Source organism: Chiloscyllium plagiosum, chromosome 16 (genome assembly GCF_004010195.1).
Source record: "Chiloscyllium plagiosum isolate BGI_BamShark_2017 chromosome 16, ASM401019v2, whole genome shotgun sequence".
NCBI lineage: Eukaryota > Metazoa > Chordata > Chondrichthyes > Orectolobiformes > Hemiscylliidae > Chiloscyllium > Chiloscyllium plagiosum.
The window spans coordinates 46,178,664-46,187,245 of NC_057725.1; the positions used below are offsets into that span (position 1 = coordinate 46,178,664).

General features: G+C 43.7%; 1 protein-coding gene across 1 annotated transcript in view; it reads right to left on the bottom strand.

The window, feature by feature from the left end:
• eps8l2 (EPS8 like 2) overlaps positions 1–8,582 on the bottom strand; it is a 165,620-nt gene that overhangs the window by 77,989 nt on the left and 79,049 nt on the right. The window contains exon 2 of the mRNA XM_043706415.1: positions 1,468–1,531. The gene's annotated coding sequence lies outside the window, so the exon portion shown is untranslated. The remainder of the gene's footprint in view (positions 1–1,467; positions 1,532–8,582) is intronic.

The window sequence follows — 8,582 nt, forward strand, 5'->3', positions numbered from 1 at the left end:
TCTTTACTCAGTGAGTCGTGAGTTCATGGAATGCCCTGCCAGTAGCAGTGGTGGTCTCTCCCTCATTATGGGCATTTAAGCGGGCATTGGATAGGTATATGGAGGATAGTGGGCTAGTGTAGGTTAGGTGGGCTTGGATCGGCGCAACATCGAGGGCCGAAGGGCCTGTACTGCGCTGTATTCTTCTATGTTCTATGTAATGGAAGTGGCAGGGGTGGGGTAAGGATGATAACATTAATAGTTACTGGCAACTGGCCTTTGTTTCAGATTTATTGCAGATGCAAAAGCTCCACTCTCCTGATAAAGAATAATGTAAAACAATTGTCCTCCATTATTAGCAAGCTGATGTGCCACCCATGAGCAAATATGATCTGAAGTCCCTGACGTCTATCGTAACACTCGTAAAACTTTAGCCTGAACTTCTGTATTTAGAGAGCAGGGAAACATTGGTGTCAAAAATATTTTGGCAAAGGCCTTTCTTAAAAACACCAGAAATAACATCATTTATGAACACAGCACTAATGACAGAGTCATAATGTGCTCAGCTAAGTGTTTCTGAATCAAAACCTTGAGTCTAGCAAATAAAAATGGGATCAGGCAGTTCAGCTCACACGTTCATGAAACTGGAACCTGTTCAAGTAGGGCATGAAAAGAGCCATGGATGTAGGTCAGAAGAAACTGTGTAAGAGATTCAAAAAAAGAATTAAGATAGGAAGAATGAAGTTGAATGGGGCAGCAAATCTTGGGAAGGATACCAACTCTAGCTTCAGTCACATGCTCACACTGCCACCAACCTTTAGCCTGAACTTCTGTATTTAGAGAGCAGGGAAACATTGGTGTCAAAAATATTTTGACAAAGAAACAGCACTCCCTGTTTCCACACCATAATCTTCAAGCCATTGAGTACTAATGTCTTTGAAACTATACTGGCCAACATTTGGTAATATTTTGATAGATGTCAGTTGGCAGAAACAAATGTACCTAAAATGTTAGCAAAATGGTCTGAAAATTCTACAAATTTTAACAAGTCTTTTATTCATTCTACATTAAATTGTTCTACAAATCAACTGTTGAAATGAAGCTATCAAAAATCACTTAAGGGTCAGTGAACATGTTGAAAATGAGTTACTCTCCCATGTTTTGTTAAGTAAAATCTCTGAATACTTCTTAATGATAAACAAATATTACTTTTATACCATGCCTCCCTCCGCATGGAGAAGTGCCACCTTGGATCTGCCTCCTCCCAAGTTGATACAAAAATGTAAGTTAATGAGAAGCTGTGCTTCTGAAACAGCCCCCACTAATAACTTCATGACCCCAGCTGACCTCTATCTCCTTGTAAAGGAATGGATGAGTATTGGTTGTTTAAAGTCTGACAGCCATGATCTGACAACCTTGCTATTCAAGTCTCCCACAATTATGCCACCATCAAAATTTCTTTATTGTGGAAAGTAATGACTTACTTACTTTAGTTATGCAAAACAGTGGCCCTGGGCCTCAGGATAATACACTGATGCTTTAAGTCATTCACCTGTGCAGAATAGAAAAAAAAAAGTATAGTTAAATTCATAAGTGAAAGGCGAAAAGGAAGTACCAAAAATTAGAGAGAAGTGAAATTGGAAAGAACACACTTTGTGCTCAACACAATTACAGAAGGATCATTTTTATTAGTCAAAAATATCAATACTAAATAATTCCCTGCTTTAACCGTACAAGGGCACCACAAGTAAAAGACTCCCCCATTCCTGGCCACCAACATGGTGCATTTTCAACATGAAAAGAACACTTGATGGCAACATAATATTTCCATTTCCAGTACGCAAGTGATATTGCTTGTATTAGGAGAAAAGATAGCATCATAGTAACTTCATTGCACTTGTATTGCAACGATCCAAATTAACACTACAGAGAGACAAGTACAAATTCTATGAAAGAAGCTGGGGGATGTTAAATAATTGAATCTTAAAATGGCCATCATTACTGAGCCAGGTTTTCACTGCAGATCTACCTGGTTTACTGCAACAGGGGAGGAAATTTGCCACCTTTACTTTGTGTGCTCTACACGACTCCAGATCCACAGCAATGTGGCTGACTACCCCGATAAGTCACCCAGGTTTATCAAAGTTTGACTGAAAAGTCAATCCTGGGCAAGATACCTCCTTATCTTCTGCCTCGGAACTCTTCAACCCCAGGACATCAACATGGACTTCACCAGTTTCCTCATTTCCCCTTCCCCAACCTTACCCCAGTTCCAGCTCAGCACTGTCCTCACGATCTGTCTCACCTGTCAATCTTCCTTCCCATCTTTCAGCTCCACCTTCCTATCCAACCTATCACCTTTACACTTTCCTCCATCCACCTATTGCACTCTCAAATACCTTCTCCCCAGCCCCATCCCCTCCTATTTATCTCTCCACCCTCGAGGCTTCCAGCGTTATTGCTGATGAAGGATTCCTGCCTGAAACGTCGATTTTCCTGCTCTTTGGATGCTGCCTGACCTGCTGTGCTTTTCTAGCACCACTCTAATCTTCATTCTAATCTCCAGCATCTGCAGTCCTCACTTTCGCCCAAGGATACCTCCTGCTGACTAATACCTCCTTCCCACAGCTTGTGACTCTGTACTTCTCCACTTTGAAAATCACTTGGAAGTAGTACCAAAGGTAGCAAAGGCACACAGTGCACTCTGGATGGACACTTCAATATCTGTCACAAGGAATATCCTAGTAACATCACTGACTAAGCTGGCTGAGTCCCAAAGGAATTAGCCACCAGACTGGGCCAGTAGAAGTTAAGTGACACCTGAGGGAAAGACCGCATTGACCTTGCCCTCACCAAATTTACATATGGGAAACTTACCTTTCTCATGATAGTATTGGTAGGAGTCCTTGCAGAGTCCTTGTGGAAACCAAGTCCCATTTTCACATTGAGGGTGACGCTACTACTGTCTAAATGGGATTGACTCAGAACAGATTTACCAATGAAAAACTCGACATCCATGGGAGTGCCGGCAGTAGAACTGGTTTCAATCTGCGCAACCCCCACTCAATTGCCAGGACACTGAATGAGTGCTAATGAGTGTGGCAGAGATTGCCAAGAGTAGCACCAGGTTAACCTGTAAATGAGATGTCAACCTAGTGGAGCCACTACATTGGACTAGTTACAAAAACAGGAGCAGCAACTTGTGGCAGCGCAAAGTGATGCCACTATTAACAGATCAGTTAGGGGCTCTGCAGTCCTGACACCAGTTGTGGAGAGAGGTGAACAATTAACCAACTGGAGATGGTGGGTTTCATAAGCAACCCAGTGAAGGGGGAGCCCAGCAGATCAGGGCAAAAGGCAAGGCTGAAGCAATTACAACCATCTTCAGATGGAAAGGTGAACTACCATGGACTCCTTGTGAAGTCCCCAGTGTCTCAGATGCTGGTGTTGAGCCTAAATATGATATCAAGAAGCAGTTGATAGCATTAGATACAGCAAGTCTATAAATCCATGATAAAAGTCTCTTGTGGTGTAGTGGCAGTGTCCTCACCTCTGGACTAGGAGGCCTGGACTCAAGCCCTACCTATTCCAGAGGTGCATAAATAAGTCTCTAAACACGCTGATTAAGATGATCTATCCTTTCACATATTCCCTCCTCCCTACTGTGACACTAAAATCCAGAGGATGTTGGTTCATATCATCTGGGACAAGATGATCAGAGTTGCGGCAGAAGTTCAGAGTCTCTCCATTGAGGAGGCAGGGCAGTTACTGGTGTGCCTGCGCAGCCAAGTGAGGACTTGCCACCTTCAGAGCCAGCAGCCATACCTTTAAATTAAGCTTCCCCCCAGATGGTGCACCCTGGCAATGTGTTTCTTCTGCCAGGTGGCGCAATCTTGGTTATGACACACAACTCTTGTTCACAGACTCCAGGACCGTATCAATGTCCGGAACATAGTTGATTCACACCAGGTCTTCCCACCATCAGGAATAGCAGCTGTCATTAGACAGCCAGTACTCAGGAATCTGTATCTCTCCCAGCACAGGTTCGAGTGGCTGGCGTATAAGGAGGGCTGTAGCTGCGAGGGTGACCAGAAACATGAACATGCCGGGTGGTGGGGGCTGGGCATTACCACAGGAATTGCCAAAACACGGCAGCTCACGGCTGATGTCATACCTCATTGGGAAATACCGAACCTCCTTCAGGAGCCTGTACCCAACCACCTCTTGGCTGAAGATTGTGTGGGTGTACACTCTCACCTCCCAAAAAGGCAGCTTTTATACAGGCTGCTGCTGCACATCATCCACCTTGACTCTTAAGCCTGCTGTCCAGATGGCTAGGATCTTGAATGGAGGGCTCCCTCTGTATAGGAGGCCTCCCTCTCTGCCTCAGGGACATCGGGTGGAGTCCCCTATTGCCACAGGTTGCGGCAGTGCATGGACTCCCAGCCCAATTGCTTGCTTTATAGCCCTGTAGATTCCGTGGATCATGTATATATTGGTTGTGTGGATATTTTCACCCTGTTTATAGCTATTTGACAACTCTTTTGCTGTGCTTAAGTTTGCCTTTCAGCCCCATGCTCCCATTCTTTGGGTACAGAGGGGTGTTGGCAGATTGGAGGACCTCCTGGTGGGTCTGTTCCTGGATCTGGCCTGGCTGATTACAAACAGATGTAGGCAGCAGGCTGTGGAGGGGGGTGTTGTATCTGCTAACTGCCTATCCGTTTTCCATGGTTATGTTCATGTCAGGGGTGTTGCTTGATAGGAAGCACATGGAACCCATCAATGCTATTAGAGAGGTGGACACCACAGGGGACAGTGCTTTATCGTCCTCTCCAACGCTGTTTTGATTTAATCCCTTTCCGCTCTCCCTTTCATCCCTTCACTTTTGTTCGCTTGCATATAAATATTTAATTGGCTACACAGGCATTTTTATTGGTGCTGGTTGGTCTTTAAAAAGGAAAACAAAAGAAAGGTTGTTTTGGATGGAGAAAAGTCATTCAGTTGGGTGGGATAGCATTTCTGGGTGTAAGAAATAAATCCCTCACAAAGGGCTCCTGTGGTGCAGTGGTAGTGTCTTTACTTCTGAGCCTGGAAACACAGGTCTAAGGCCCACCTGGTCCAGAGGTGTGTAATAACATCAATTATAATAAACCTTTGACCTCATTGGAGCTGGGACATTTTGTATTGCAGACTAGATCCAGCCCTATCTAAGCAGTTTCGATCGTTACAACACTTGCATGAATATAACAGGATGGAAAGATACTCAGGTATGTCCTGCCCACAAAAAAAACTGGACAGACCCAATCTAGCCAATTACTATCCTATCAGGCTACTCTCAATCATCAACAAATGATAGAAGGTGTTGCCAACTATCAAGCATCACTCTCTCATCTTTAAACTGGTCACCGATATTAAGTTTGAGATCTGCCAGGGTCAGTCAACTGCAGACCACATTGCACATTTAATCCAAAATACACCTACCCACCAACCCAAATAAAAAGTCAAAGTGACAGAAAAGACAGCACAAAATGGCCAGGCTGTATCAAGGAAATCAAGGAAATCTGAAGTCAGTGGAAATCAGTAGGAAACACTCCACCCAGAAGGTTGGAACTATACCCAGAAGACAGTTGGAGGTTGCTGGTTACAAATCATCTCAGACCGAGGACAGCACTGCAGGTGTTCCTCTGGGAAACAGTATTAGCCAACAGCTGCTTCAGTGACCTTCCTGAAATTGTAAGGTCAGACTGCTTCATGATAATAACATTCTGCACTTTTGGCAATTCCTCAGATACTAAAGCAACTAATGCCTATATTCAACAAGACATGGCCTCCTAAGTGACAAACAATTATGTGCCAAACTACTGGCCAGGTAAAAGCCAATTCAAAGAACATAATCTAGCCATCTTCCTTTGATGTTCAACAATGGTACCATCAATCCTCCAACATCATGGATGTTACCATTGACCAGAAACCAAACTGGATTAGCCATATAAATACTGCAATCACAAGAGCAGGTTAGAGTCTAGAAATTCTACAGTGATTGACTCAGCTTTCAAATCCCTGAAACCTGTCCATCATTTACAAATCAGGCATGTGATGTACTTGCCTGGATTAGTGTGGATCCAACAACATTCAACAAGCTTGACACTATCCAGGATAAAGCAGCCCCCTTGGTTGGCACCCAATCTATCACATTCAGCATTTACTCCCTCCACTACTGCTGCTGACTGGCAGCAGTGTACACCATTTACAAGATACAATGCATCAACTCCTTCGGCAACAATTTGCCAACTTTTACCACCTGGAAGTTTAGAACAGCACTTCCTTGGGAACAGCTGCACCTGTAAATCTCTCCTCCCCTAACCCACAGAACATGCTAACACACGTTCCCTCTAAGCTGCTGGCCACAAGACCACTGGGAAGCCTTGTGTGTGCTATTCAGTACAACAATTCAAAGCTTCCACTTGAGTCTTATCCTGCAGGCACTTGGAAGGCCTGGGTAGTAGCAGGAAGTATTTAAGGGAATGGTGATCCTCACCTGGATCTATATCAGTGTTCTTACTTGATCACAATCAAAATCCTGGGACTCCCTTCCTAATACCATGGGCATATCTGTATCACAAGGTCGAGAGCTGTTGTAAATGGCTTCTCCCCATCACTTTCTCATATGCAGTTAACTATTGGCACATCATTCTCTTTATTATATTCTGTCATCACAAAATGCACTTTGATCTTTCACTCCATAAACACCTCTTCCAAATGGAAGTTCAAAATATCTTATTTTTCCACTGTAGGCTTAAGTTCATCAAAGATTTTTTCAGTTTTGTCCAAACTCCTTTCATTGTAGACCATCACTTCTGGTAAAGAAAGCGGACTTTAATCACATACACCTGATCACCACGTAAAGACAAGGAAGTGAAAGAACTGTGCCAATGCACTGCGCTTCCTTGACTCCATACGGATTAATGATGTATTTTAAGTTTTATAAACAGAGAAAAAAAAGAAGCATGGTAGACACACTCCTTTTTGAGGGAGGGGGTGGCACCTCAGAATGTGGTTTCGATTTGTATCTTTCTACACAAAAATGGAATAAATGTTTACATATGAACAATGTGTAATATACATTACACACAACTTTTTATTTAAGTTTGTTTATGGAATGACTAGGCCTGCAGTTATTGCTCAGCTCCATTGTGTGTGCGCGTGCATGTGCACGCGTGGTGTAGGGTCACTGTCAAAAAGGGCGTTGCAAGGTTGTGGCCAACTGACATTAAAATAAATGGAGAAATCATTCCAAATCAGAAAAGACAGAGACAGACAGTGTGTGTGCGTGCGTGTGGTAGGGGGAGGGAGGGGGGATAGGAGGGGCGAATGGTGCACAGGTGAACTCATAATCTGCTATCCTCGTCATGGCTGGTAGGTTTTTTTCATGATCACAGGATATCCCAAAGTGCTCGACAACTAATTAAGCACATTTGAACTGTATGCGTTATTGCAATGTAGGAAATGTGGCCAAACTACGGGGAAAAAGGTCTGATAATATATGTTTTTCAAATAGTAAAAGGTCATACCTCCCATTTCCATTTCAGAGAATAGCTATGGTTTCAGTTTAACCTCTCACTCACAATGTCATTCTGTTACTGCTGTAGGCTGCACTGGAGTGTCAACCTGGATTACATCCTTACTCCTGGAGTGGGACATGAAATCGTAACCTTTGGACTCAGTAGACAGAATGTGACCAATTGAACTACAGCTAACAACACATCTACACCAGCCCACACCCAAACATGATTAACCTCTGCAATAAATGATTAAAAAGGTTACTGAACTTCCCGAAAAAAAGAAAATCACCATGCTTCACAAGTGAAAACCTGACCACTGGGTCAAAGTCTTAAGCTGCCAATGTAATCTGTAGAGGATGAGACACAGATACAAAAAGTGAATGAAATGACATGGTGAAACATAACATTTTCCCCTGGCCATATTCTAGACTAAGTTGAACTCATTTTACATTTAAAACCTGAGTATTTTGCCTGACTGTAAAGATGGCTGACAAAATGGCATTCTTAAATCATGAGGTGCCTGTGCATGGACAGGTGCCTTCACCACATTTCAAATGTAATAACATCACTATCTGAGCATGGCCATGGCTGGTGAGCCTGAATTTCTAGGTGAATCGGAGACCACGGGTAGAGGGTAGGAGTGGGAGTAGAGGCCGGTAAAATAGTAGCCAGTGCCCAGCACAGCAAGTAGCTCTTCACGGTGGACAAGAGAGAGATACTGGATATGGGCTGAATTTGGACTGGAGGATGCTGGTGTTGCACTGACAGCAGTGAGGACATTCCCCCTGCTTAATGTTCAGTGCTATCTCTTTACTGAACGTGCAAGGGTTGACTCAATAGATATCCATCCAGTAGGAATGCAGTGGTGTTCAACACTTGACAGAGGTGTAGTATTCTGGATTAGTGGTGCTGGAAGAGCACAGCAGTTCAGGCAGCATCCAAGGAGCTTCGAAATCGATGTTTCAGGCAAAAGCCCTTCATCAGGAATAAAGGCAGTGAGCCTGAAGCGTGGAGAGATAAGCTAGAGGAGGGTGGGGGTGG